General features: G+C 36.8%; 1 protein-coding gene and 1 pseudogene across 3 annotated transcripts in view; one reads left to right on the plus strand and one right to left on the minus strand.

The window, feature by feature from the left end:
• MYO16 (myosin XVI) overlaps positions 1–12577 on the plus strand; it is a 627599-nt gene that overhangs the window by 174703 nt on the left and 440319 nt on the right. The gene's annotated exons all lie outside the window — the stretch shown is intronic.
• Positions 4420–4527, minus strand: LOC123807817 (annotated as a pseudogene).

The following is a 12577-nucleotide window of genomic DNA, read 5'->3' on the forward strand; positions in this document are numbered from 1 at the left end:
CCTGACAAGACTCCTCCATCTTTCCAACTCAATGAATAACTCCATTCCACCGGCCTTTCATGTCAAATATCTTGGAGTCTTTCTTGACTCCTTTATTTCTCTCTCACCCCCTTGTCTGGCCCATGAATGCATTCTGCTGGCTCTGCCTCTTAAAGCAGTCATGATCTAACCACCTCTCACCACTGCCGTGGAGCTCTTCTCTAAGTCATCACCATCTCTTGCCTCTTAAATTGCAGTAGACTCCTACAGCATCACCCTGCTTCTAACCTTACTTCCTATAATCAGTTATCCATTATCCTTCTCACACTTATTTTTAGTGCTCCTTTTGATTATGAATTTTGGTGGCTTCTAAGCTCACTGGTAATGACATCTGAAGCCCTTGTCATGGAAAGAAGACCCTGTGACATCTGCTCCCTGTCCTGCACCACTCCTGCCAATTTCCTGATCTCCTCTCCCGTGGTCCCTCTCACATGCTCTTCATGAGCCACTCTGGCTTTCATACTTTTTCTCAAAAACTGCTTCACCTTCTCCTGCCTTATAGCCTTTTGGGATTTTGATCTGGATTCTGCAGAGATCGTTCATTCTCTTTTTGCTCCAGTGTCACATAATTAGAGGGGCTTCCTCTGACCCTTTCGCATGAAGATTGTAAGAGATTTCTAAAGCCATGCAGCTGTTTTTTCTTTCTCTTTGACTGAATGGAATAGTAGGAATGTAGTTAAGCATTTGTCTTCAGACCCTTTCTTTCTATAACCTAGTTGTCATTCATAACCCTCCATAATTTTATTATTCCAAGATTATTTTCTGTCTCTCAGTTTTGTGCATCATAGATAATGCTCCCAGGAGATCAGTATTGCCCTCACCTTGGGAGCTGATTAGAAATGCAGATTCCCAGGCCATGCCCCAGACCTGCTCCATCAGAAAATCTAGGAGTAGTCCCAGAAATCTGGGCTTTCACAATCCCCCCAGGTAATTCTGAAGCATGCTGGAGTTTTAGTTAGATTCTGGTGGTTCTCACCTGCACGTGTTTGTCACACCTCTTCAGTTCCACTGAGATTCTCTGTTCAGAAGATAAAGATGCTAAACACATTGCCCTGCCTCAAACATCCCACTTGTCCCTATGGAGAACATGATGAATCTAGTCTAAGGGAAATGTTTCCATGCCTTGAATACAAAAGCTGGCTTCCTGCCCCTGTGTGTTTCCCTACTCTGTTTCTTATCCTTATCTTCATCTCAAAATGCCTGTGTCTTATTTATCTTCCAAGGCCTGAATTAAATGGTTTATCCTTTAGGTGTCTTCCCTGATTTCCTAAGCTGAAAAAATAATACTTCTCCTCTGTACTCTCATAGACATTTTATTCGTGGACCTCTTAATAATCCTCTTATTAATAGGTGTCTCCTAATATAATCTTTAATATAAATGTCTTATGTTCCCTACTTTACACAACTCAGGACAGGATTATGCCTTCAATTACTTTCTGTCCCAAGCAGAGTTGCTGGTTTGTGGTAGGCTCACAGGAGAAACTTTCTTTTCCTTCCTTCTTCTTTGTACTGCAGTGGCCCGTGAACATAATAAACACAGAACACTACTAATATATTTAGCAATGTCTGCAAATATGCAAAAAAAGGAAATACCGTACATTATAATCCATGACAAAACTCTCACAGGAAGCATCTACAAGCAAGAAGTGTATCTGATAAATGAGCTGCTTCATGCAGAACTGGTGCATGATATAGAAGCTATAATTCCAGCTCACTCCAGCTGAGTGGTTCTAGAAGCCATTTTTGAATACCCTGGGCAACATAAATTTAACAATTGCCTAGATTTCCTTCTCATTTGAAACCAATTCTATAAGAAAACAAGATTACATTCTTGTTCTAATAAAATGAAAATCAAAAACACAATTTTGTGTCTAACTTAAATTTTAGAAAGATAAGGCTTGACATTAAACCTGATAATTTAGGGCCTTTGTGTTTATGCTCTGAATTTCCTTTTCAAGTTGGAAAAATGATAGGGAGTAACATGCTTTATGCATTCGGAAAGTCTGGAGAAGTTAATATTGTTGAATTCTTCAAAAACACAGAAGGAGTATATGAACTGGATGACATCTAGGTGCAATTTGTGGAGGATGTTTTTTCTGTTTTCTACCTCCTGGGGTTGCCTCAATCAGGAGAGAGGTTGCATTATTCTGCTTGCACTGACATAACAAAATTCTACAGGCTGAGTTGAGTGGCTTAAAGAACAGAAATTAATTTTCTTGCTGTTTTGGGAATCAGAAGTTCCACATGAAGATGCCAACAAAATCAGTTTCTGGTGAGGCCTTTCCAGTTTGTAGACTGCCACCATCTCTCATGTAGTCTATAACAGAATTCTCTGATGTCCCTTCCTATAAGGGCACCAGTGCTATTAGATTAGGGCCTCACCTAGATGACCTCATTTAACCTTTATCATTTCTTATAAAGGTCCCATCCCCAAATACCATCACATTGGGGTTTAGGGCTCTAACATACGAATTTTAGGATACAACCCAGCCCATAACTGGTGTATTTGTTTGATTTCTCATTTCAAGGAGGCTGTGTTAGTTTGGGTCCACAGCAAAGCAGATACCAAAATAAGATTAGATGTGCTAGAGATTTGGGGGTAGTGCCTGTAAGGAGTAAGGGGAAAGATCCAGAGGAGTCTGGGAGAACCTTTAGAATGCAAGGCTGGTGTGACCTCAGTTGGCTTAGTTTGCTAAGGCTGCCTTAGCAAAGTACTGCAGGCTGGGTGGCTTAACAGAGATTTATTTTTTCACAGTTCTGAAGACTAGAAATTCAAGATCAAGATGTCAGCAGGTTTCATTTCTTCTGAGGCCTCTCTTCTTGTTTTGCAGTTGGTCACTTTCTGTATTCTCACCTGGTCATCCTTCAGTCCATATGAGTTTGTATCCTAATCTCTTATTAGAAGGATACTTAGAGCCCACCCTAATGATACCCTAGTGCCCCAATTAACCTTAATTTTATGTTTAAAGACCCTATCTTGAAAAATTGCAACCAGAAGGTGGTCTTTGTTTTATTAAGTTAGGAGATTAAACCAAACCTCCTGTGGGAAGGTAAAGAAAATTAAAAAACCTTTAAAGACTAGAATTAGGTTAGATTGAGTATTATACATATATGCCAACAATCACCTTAACAGGTGAAATATACTGACCCAGTTATTTCATCTGTATAATAGAAGACAATCACCTTTTGTTCTACATATTTTTTTCTACATATGTTCTATAAGCTTTGTTGTATATAACTATACCAATTTGTAAACTAAACTACTTGAACTGATTGCTCCAATAATCATTGTAAACAGTAAATTCAGATGATCATATTAGCACAAAATACTGGATTGATCTCACACTCACACACACTTCTCTAATCATTCTGTAAAATACCATGTGTCTTTTCAGTTTTTGTGTGAGAGAGGCTTTTTCTTAAAGCCGTCTCCCATTTTTGTAATTTCTGGTTGGACTTGCTGATGGAACATCCATTTCTTCATCTTCTCTCTGCTATAATCTGGCAGTTCTATCACTTGGCTCAGCTGCTCTACCATTTACATTTCCTCTATTGCTACAACTCATTGCTTCCCCATCTTTATCTCAATCCCTAAATGTGTAGGGATGACATTTCTCTGTTTCCCTTTAACTCTTTAATCCCTTAATCTTCTTGCTAGCTGCTTATCTCCACTGTTAGCTATACTGTAGGACTATAGTTTCTGATGTATTACATGTTTCAAAGTTGCTAAATCTTTTTGATCTAATACAAATAAAAATATTATATTTTCTTAGGTTGGGGCTTAAATTGTTTTTATTACACATATAGAATTCTGAGAGAAATTTTATTAAAAACCTTTTTTTCATAATGTTGTGTATGTTATAACCACCTAAAAATTTTTGATGACCTGAAAGTACAAGGTTGTACTTTAGTACAAAAATGAAAATTCTCATAACCGTAGGAGCTAAGGACTAAATACAGCAGAAAAAGTTGAAGCAATGATATATGATAAAGAATTTATAATCCAAGAAAAATGAGATAGGGTTATTTAATAAATGAGGTTGGATAATGAGTTAATTTGGAGAAAATAAATCAATTTGTAGTAATTTTTTGGGGGGTGACTTAAGGTAGGGAAGGGGAAGCAGGTTATATCAGATTTTCTTACAGGTCTTATTCAAAGTACACATTACCTCCATCTGTGGATTTTTGTGAGTTCTTCTGCCTGGTGTGGTCCCAATATGCTGCTGCGTAGAAAACTGATGAGAGTGCTATAGGATGGGAAGAGCATTAGAAATCACAAGGAGTTTTATTTCATGCCATTGACTTAATTGAGTGGTAGCTGGATTAATAAGTTTAATGTAGAAAATACATTTAAATTTAGTTAAGTGTTTAACTGATTCCATAAGGTCAGAGTTCTCCTAAAATAGAATAAATGCTATTTAATGACTTTGTTTAAACTGATAAGAACAGATACTACACTTGATCTTAGCCAAAAGGCTGAGAAGCAATAAATGACTTTGTTTAAATTCCTGTTTTGAAGTTGGCAATGAATCTTATATTTACAGATTTATGTGTGACCAAATGTCAACTCCACTATTCCACTTCTGTGCTAATAACAAATTAGTATTTCTAATATACAATGCTCCTGAAAAGATGTGAAATTATTTTCTTGAAATTATTTTTTTCAAAAAAGAAAACAGTATTTATTTAACAGATGAATCATAGCCCCTAAGAACACATTATGAAATAAGAATGTGGGGCGAGAGGCTGTTTCCGTTAAGGCATATGAGGTGGGGACACACACAAAAAGAGAATTATCTTCTGGAGGGCAGGCCCCTTAGAGTACAGGCTTCCCCCACTTGGTGAGGAGTGTTCTAGGAATCCATCTGTATCAGTGCACCCACTGGCCTTCTCGTGAGAAACTGTGTTCAACTTCAGTGAATTTGTTTTGAAGACTCTTTCAATGCATTTGCGCATTTTATGATGGTGATTTAGGAATGCACCTGCCCACACCACACTGAGTGTTCAGCAGTTTTTGACCAAAAACAGCATGACTTCATGCCTCACCCTCCCTATTCACCTGATCCTGCCCAAGCATTTTTGTTGTTGTTGTTGTTTCCCTGGATGAAAAAAATCTGCAAAAGGAAATGTTTTACCAATGTGGAAGGGGTGAAACAAAAAACAACAGAAGCACTAAGAGGCATCAAAATCGACAAAGTAAGTACTTTGAGCAGTGGAAAAAAGTTTTGATAGGTCTATTGCATCAGATGGAGAGTACTTTGAAGGTGACTAAACTTATATAAGAATAAATATACACTTTTTCTATTCTTTTTTACTGTTTATTCTACTACAGTTTTCCCATTTTTTCCCTTTTGCCCCCCTCCACCCAGCTGGCCCCTCTCCCACAGTCAATCCTATGTCCATTGTCCATGAGTCATTCATACATGTTCTTTGACTACTCCCTTTCCCTTCCTGCTACCATTCCCCTCTCCCTCCTCCCCTCCTACAGCTATCAGTATGTTCTATGTTTCCATGTCTCTGGTTCTCTTTTTCTCATTATTTTAATTTGTTCATTTTATTCCAATTATAAGTAAGGTCATATGATATTTGTCTTTAGCTTACTGGCTTATTTCACTTAGTATAATATTTTTCAGTTCTATCCATGCTGTTGCAAAAGGTAGAATTTCCTTCTTTCCTTTCTGTTTCATAGTATTCCATTGTGTAAGTGTACCACAGTTTTTGTGTCCACTCATCTACTGATGGGCACTTGGGCTCTTTCTGAAACTTAGCTATTGTAAGTAATACTGCTATGAACACAGCGGTGTATAAGTTCTTTGGAATTGGTCTTTGAGGATTCTCAGGGTATATTACTAGCAGTAGAATTGCTGAATCATAACACAGTTCCATTTTTAATTTTTTGAGGAAATTCCATACTGTTTTCCATAGCAACTGCACCAGACTGCATTCTCACCAATACTGCACCAGGGTTCCCTTTTCTCCACATCCTTTCCAGCACTTGTTGTTTGTTGATTTGTTTGTGATGGCCATTTTGACCAGTGTGAGGTGATATCTCATTGTGGTTTTAATTTATGCCTTCCTGATGGTTAGTGATGTTGAACATTTTTTCATATGTCTCTGAGCTATCTGTATGTCCTCCTTGTAGAAGTATCCATTCAGGTCCTTTGCCCATCTTTTAATTGGGTAAATACATAAATTTTAATGAATAAATTTTGAGTTTTTGGGGGGTCCCTCCTCATATTAGTTCTTCACATTGCTAATGATCAAATCCCTAGTCACTACTACTCTGTAATGTAACCCAGCATTTTTTGTGTCTGATGCACCATTCTCTTTTTCTTGTGAAAGTATAATTCTTTTTGTAATTGTAGGTTTTATTAGTTTAACAAGGCATGATAGTAACAGATTATTATTTATACAGGCTTTTAAATTTGCTTTTATACTCACCTAAATTAGAGTCAACCTTTCATGTTTAAAAACCTAGATGTGCAAAATATTGACATTCTGCTTTCTGCATATATTCATATAGCTGTTGAGCAGAATATGTGCTTAGGTAATATAAGTAAGTGTGAGACTCAGGAAAGTGTTTTGAATCTATTTGATCCTGTTAGAAAGGTTTTATTTTGTATTTAGTTGGCTAAATTTTGCCTACTAGATGATTTTATTTGAAGTAACAAGGAAAACCAGAAAACCAGCATGGTCTGGTCTGAATAATGTAGAAAAATAGAGTGGGAGTGGGAGAGGAGGGGAGGAGAGACACCTAGCACAAACCATTTGGTCACTGGGGTTTGGTTTTTTTTTTTTTTTTAAATAAGCATTTACTTCATTGAGTCCAAATGTATGGAGGATGTACTTACTCAGTAATTCCTGTCACTTGCTTAATCATATAGCTCCTAGTCAAGCCTATCTTCTGTTTGTTTGTTTGTTTGTTTGTTTGCTTGTTTGTTTGCTTGAAGCAAGGTGATTTTTGCAGTCCATACTGGTATTTGGTTCCATATTTGATGGACAGAAATAGGCTAGAAAAAGAGCTGAGGCTATTTCCACTGTCACATTTCTGAGCTTTCAGGAAAGCAGAATCTACATGGGACAAGGTCTTGGTTTATAAGTTGACTAGGTGACAAGACTAAGTACCTCTTTTAGGAAAAATGTGGATTTATTTTTAGTGTTTCTAACTAGATTGAAAGGCACCACTTCCAATAACAATATATTGAAAAACTCATTTTATCTTTGCCTTTGACTTTTTTGACCTCTTCTCTTTTATTCATGAATTTTTAAACAAAGAAAATGATGAATGAAATGTAAAAGCTCAGTATAGATTTAAGCTAAATCAGACTTGGGCACAAGAAATAGATTTCTCTTTATACTCTTTAAAGAATGATATGCCACAGTCATTCCATATACTGTTGTCCATGTCCATGGGTCATTCATACATATTCTGAGGTGTGGGCTGGGTGGAGGAGTGCAAAGTGGGGGAAATGGGACAACTGCAATAGAGTAACAGTAAATTTTTTTTACAAAGAATCATCTCTGCCATGGATGCTTTATATTTTCTTGATATTTCATGAAACAGAAATGTCCTCAGTACCTCTAAAACTAACTGAGGTATTTGATGTTCATCAGCAAAACTTAGTTGGTATGCATAGTATTGAATTTTTAAAGATGTTTAATAAATAAATTGAAATTTGTTTAAAGATTTCAACATGCAAGAATATTAAATACTGTTGATTTTGCATTTGTAGGGCAGTTGTCTTTGAAGACCTAATACTGATAGATTTTTCTGGCATCTTGTATGATCATGAGCAGCCTGATTCAGGGAGGGTTCCCTGAATTTTGTTGAATGCAGAAGCTTCTGGCAAGTATTGAAAGTGGAACTGATAATTTCCCAAAAGGCAGCATTTATCTATCTTCCTTAATGTGTCACAAGATGCATGTTTTTCTACATGAGCGTCTCTGGGGTCAACAGTTAGAAATGCTTAATGGGGTATATGTCTGATTATAGGAGAGAAAAGTGTGCTGATTTAATGACACTCAAAAAAATAGTGGTTGAAATAAAACTTGGGAAATAACAGGGTCAAGTAAAACTAAGTATGCAGTTTATTTAGGCTGAGTTGAAAACTAAAAGAACTGATGTACATGGTGTAGACAGGACAGGTCTGGTGAGTCACTGTGTGTGAGCTGAAACTATACCAGTGTATTCAAAACTTTCTCACTGGTCATTATTGGGGCTAAATATACATAATTTTAGTACATTGGATAAAAATTTAAATTATTATTATACAGATAAAAAGGCTTAATTATCCCCCAGAGTTGTTCCTTTCTTACATCAGAGTTATTGAAAAACACAAATAGAATTTGTATATCCAAAAATATTTGACATTAGTTTTCTGCAAATATAGTTTTATAAAACATAATTATAGTAAAATATGCATGGCTTAAGAAAGTGATAATGTTTAAGAACACCACAGTAGGGGGGATTATGGTTTCTTATTGTGATAAAATACATCTAATAAAAATTACCATTCTAACTATTTTAAAGTGTACCAGTCAGTGGCATTTACCACATTCACAATGCATCCACTCCACTATCTAGTTCCAAGGTATTTTCATCACCCCAGTGGTAATCACATACCCATTGAGCAGCCACTCTCTGTTTCCTCTTGCCCCCTGCCCCTGACAACCATGAGTCTACTTTTCATCTCCATAAATTTACATTTTCTTGATATCTCATATATGTAAAATCACACAATATATAGTTTACTGGTCTGACTTCTTTCACTTAGCATAATGTTAATTAATGTTTGTTCATGTTGTAGCATGTACTACATTTCTTTTTTTATAACTGAAAACCCAATTATGTAGATATAACACTTTGCTTATCCATCAGTTAGTTGGTGGACACTTGGGATATTTTTGGCAATGTGAATAGTGCTGCTATCAACATTTATGAATAAGCATTTGTTCAAGTACTTGTTGTCATTTCTTTTGGGTTTATATCTGGGGTGAAAGTACTAGCTAATCTGGTAATTTGTATTTAATACCTTGAAGAACCTTTACACTATTTCCATAATCACTGAACTATTTTATATTTCCACCGACAATTTATGAGGGCTTCAGTTCAACACATCCTTAGCAATTCTTGTTACTTTTTTTTATGTTTTTAAATTTATTAGAGCTATCCAGTTATCCCAGAAAACAGATTTGTTGAAGGAACTATTCTTTCTCCCACTGAGGGGTCTGGAACTATGGTTGAACATATTTTGAACATAGATATTAGGATTTATGGGTTCTGAATTCTCAATTGCATTTCATTGGTCCATATGTCTATCTTATGTCAGTGCCACACTTCTGATTACTACAACTTTGCAGTAAGTTTTGAAATCAGAAAGTGTGAGTCATCCAATCTTATTTTTCCTTCTTTTTAAAGATTGTTTTGGCTATTGAAGGCCCCCTGTAATTCCATATGAATTTTAGAGTCAGCTTTTCCTTTTTCTGTAAAAAGAGAAAAAAAGAAAGAAAAAAAGTCATTGGGATTTTGATAGGGATGTGTTATGGCTTTTTTGATAAGAAAAATCCTGGGAAATGGAGGAGCAGTTTATCATCTCATGCCTCTTTTTCTCCCTCTGGTAGGTGTTTTTGTTCTCACTAATATTCGTAGTGAGAGGTTGATTTACCAAAGAGTAGTTACTACTTAGTAACGACCATTTTGAAGTGTCAGTACTCATTATTTTAACACTTAAGGCAAAATTTTAATATAATTTTTTATCATGAAGTAAAACAAAATAAAATTGCAAAAAATGTGCACTTCTGATTTATCAAAGAGTGAACAAATAGATGCACGAATAAAATAAAGGTTCAGAATGAAAGCTACACATGTACACTCATCTGATTTCCTACAGAGATGTTAGTGCAATGCAGTGGCATATTAAAAAAAGAGCATTTTAAAGTTATGTAACATAAATTGGCAGTGGATTACATAGAGAGAAAATAAAAAATGAAGCATGTATTTATACTGTGTGCATTCTGGATTTACTATTCCTGCATCAAGGTCTGAAGAAATATGATGCAGTTAAAGTAATGTTGTCATAAAACTGTCACTTTGGGTCTGTTTGGGAATATTTAGAGAGTTAATGATTCAGAATTGGTTTAGGCACAGAGGCCATTCCTGATTCCCAGCAGGCATATATACCATAGTAATGTGTGTTAGTAATTCTGGAGAACATGTGAGTTTGATAATAGCCTTTTTTGGAATACCTTTTCAGCTACATATCATGAGATCCTTGAAGGAGGAAGGGAAAAAATAAGTTATAAGCAACATTTGAAGAGAGAAATGGCAAATAATTTTTCAAAACATTCATGATATTTAGCCACTGATTTGAGCATTACTCTACTGTATGCTTATTTCTTGTTTGTCTTTTGTCTTCTCTACTCCCAATCCACTACATTATAAACTCTAAGAAGGCAAGATTTAAAACTTTTTTTTCTCTGTTACAACTCCAACTTCTAAGACAGTGCTTAGTACATAAAAAACCACTCACTGGAGTTTTGTTGCATTAGTCATACCTGCACAACTGGGTTGTGATTTTGAGTCAGCCTGGCAATGGGGATCTTTGCACTTAGGCTTAGGACCTCCAGGTTTTAATTAGATCCAGTTTTGTCCAAGTTGAGTAGCAAAGCAGAAATCTTAATCCCACTGCAAAATAATATGAAATTTGTCTCAATTGCCCGAAGCCTGGTAGGGCAGTGTGGCTGAGGTGGACCACAGCCCACTTGATTCTGCAGTGCACCTAGTTGATTAGTTTGTAGTTCTTTTGGTAAATCTGGATCCCCAATGCAGCTCTGTTCCTATTCTTCCTCCTCACAGGTCTTCTTTTCCAGGAGAGTGGCTCCTATCATCCTGTTGTATTAGGAGCAGAAGCAGTGTCCTGCTGATGCTTGTGGACCTGCTCCAAATCAGAAGCAACCACTTACAGTGTGACTGAGAAACTCACCTGAATATAGATCTCAGGGAGATGCTCACTGGGAGCTTTAAAACTTATCAGAGACCTGGCTAGTGTGGCTCAGCTGGTTGGAGCATCATCCCTAACTGAAAGGTTGTGGGCTCAATCCCATGTCTGCGCACATGCGAACGCTGATTCCTGCACATACAGGAGGCAACTGATCCCTGCCTCTCTCTCACATAGATGTTTCTCTCTCTTTCTTTCTCGCTCTCTAAAAGCAAGGAGAAAATGTCCTGAGGTGAGGATTAAAAAAATGAAGCCTATTAGATGCACCCAGATCATTGGCAGGCTGTGATGAAAACAAGTTAAACAGCCCTTTGGGTACTGGTATCCACTAGTGCCCACCCTTCCCAGTGTTATAATCACTGAGGTGCCTTGATCTTAAAATCATGGATAGATGGCACATCTGGAACTGACTGAATTTAATAACTTGGTGACAGAACCTGAGCATTTCCATTTTCTTTTAAGTTCTACTAGCTGTTCTAAATCTCAGTGCTGGTTGAGAATCGTTGCCCCAGGCTTAGGTCGTGTTCTGACCTAAGGCCTTCCCATCTACACAGACTTAAACCCTCTCCTCTCAGATTACCCCACTCAGCCAAGATTCAGGTCAGATAAACTAGGCTAAATATGTATTTATTGAGAATAAATTGTGTGTTCTGAGGGCTACAGTGGTATGGGCAGCTGTAGGGGCCAGATTCTCAATGGTAAAATATGGATGGACCTAGAGGGTATTGGGTTCAGTGGTAAATTGATGGGAACCTGACTAGCATGAATTGTTAACTGCCACTGCTAGTTCTGTTGCTCTAGGGGAGGTGCTCAGAGGTAATTTTCTGAGGTTTAAAATCCTAGCAGTTTTTCTCAAAATGTCTTCAGTGGGCATTTGCATCAGAATCTCCTGCAGTGTTTTATTGAAAATGCATAGTTTTAGATCCCATCCCCAAACTAAAGAATCAGAGCAAGGAAAAGTTGGGATAGGGCATAATTCTAAAAGAGGCAAAAATAGCCCCCAAATGTGCAAAAGCTGGTTTTGGGAGAAAAAAATTAGCTTTAACATTGTCTGTTGCCCTTCATAGAATCACCGTCCATAAGGAGGCATTCAGACTGTCTATGGGTTTATAATTCATGGTGGAGGTTGTGGGGCTAGAGGCAGAGAATAATGAAAAATACATCGAGAAACACATAACTAGGAAAACATATTTATTAAAAATCCTTGAGTCATTCATAGACATCCTAAAATTGAGATCTACCTAGAGTGGGGCATTTGTGTGTTAAACAGCATTTCTGTGTGAATGGACATTTTTGTGGTGTTGATAACAATTTCTCTGACTGCTTTCTGTTTCCCTCCTTTACTGACATATAGATGAAGTAAGATACACCTTTTAAAGTATTTCTTAGAGGACTGTCAATTTCACATCTACGGTTTTAGAAGTCCTCACACTGATGCTTCTATTATTACTTAAGGAAAAAAATGACACTGGCTTGATTTTTTTGTTGTTGTTATTCATTGTAACTTTTTATTGAGAAATAAAATCAAACTCACAGTAAAG

The sequence above is a fragment of the Phyllostomus hastatus genome, unplaced genomic scaffold (assembly GCF_019186645.2).
Source record: "Phyllostomus hastatus isolate PE091 unplaced genomic scaffold, TTU_PhHast_1.1 phas_scaffold_46, whole genome shotgun sequence".
In the NCBI taxonomy this organism is placed as follows: Eukaryota; Metazoa; Chordata; class Mammalia; order Chiroptera; family Phyllostomidae; genus Phyllostomus; species Phyllostomus hastatus.